This window comes from Cebus imitator, unplaced genomic scaffold (assembly GCF_001604975.1).
Source record: "Cebus imitator isolate Cc_AM_T3 unplaced genomic scaffold, Cebus_imitator-1.0 Scaffold94, whole genome shotgun sequence".
NCBI lineage: Eukaryota > Metazoa > Chordata > Mammalia > Primates > Cebidae > Cebus > Cebus imitator.
Genome location: NW_016107409.1, coordinates 6,187,957 through 6,189,075, shown reverse-complemented (window position 1 = coordinate 6,189,075; position 1,119 = coordinate 6,187,957).

The following is a 1,119-nucleotide window of genomic DNA, read 5'->3' as shown; positions in this document are numbered from 1 at the left end:
AGGATTCTCATGCATAAATGCCTGATAAAAAAAAACTATTACAAAAGACTGCAAAAACCACAACCTTACACAAAGGCCATTGCAATCTTACACAAAGAATACTTCTGTGACTGGAACACTTATTCTATTTTATAGAATGAAGTAATGAAGTGTTGCCTCATAAAATTTTCTTTTCTTTTCTTTTTTAATTTGAGACAGGATCTCATTCTGTCATCCAGGCTAGAGTGCAGTGACACAGTCACAGCTCATTGCTGTCTTGAACTCTCAGGCTCAAGGGATTCTTCCACCTCAGTCTACTGAATAGCTGGGCCTACCAGCATGTGCCACCATGCCTGACTAAATTTTTTAAATTCTTTTGTAGAGATGGGGTCTTGCTTTGCTTCCCAGACTGGTCTCGAACTCCTGGGCTCAAGTGATCCTCCTGCCTCAGCCTCTCAAAGTGCTAGGATTACAGATGTGAGTCACTTCACCTAGCCAACCAAAAAACATTTCTATAAAAATAAACATTTTTTGAGGACATCTGTTCAGCAACTGCCTGTACCACCGGGGACTAGCATCACGGTCTTTATTGATCCTTGTAGCCAAGGATAGTTATCTCAAAAAAATTATTTAATCCTCATTTTCCTTTAAAATCCTTTGTCCTTACCTCCCTGCATATGCACATGGTTTACTATGCTATGTGTATTTCTATTGTAATGCCCTATTCCTACATAAATATAATTTTCTTCTAGAAAGCCCCTCTCTATTTGTTATTTAGGTTGATAATTGGGAGTCTATCAGTAAAGAGAAAGAAGGGAAGAGATATTGGATAGGTGACAAAGAATTTGCCTCTGGAGGCGGTGGCTTATCCCTGTAATCCCAGCATTTTGGGAGGCCGAAGCGGTCAGGTCACCTGATGTCAGGAGTTCAAAACCAGCCTGGCCAACATTGTGAAACCCGTCTGTACAAAAATACAAAAAATTAGCCAGGTGTGGTGGTGTGCACCTGTACTCTCAGCTACTTGGGAGGCTGAGGCAGGTGAATCACTTGAACCCAAGAGGCAGAGATTTCAGTAAGCCAAGATCACACCATTATGCTCCAGCCTGGGCAACAGAGTAAGACTCCATCTTAAAAAAAAAA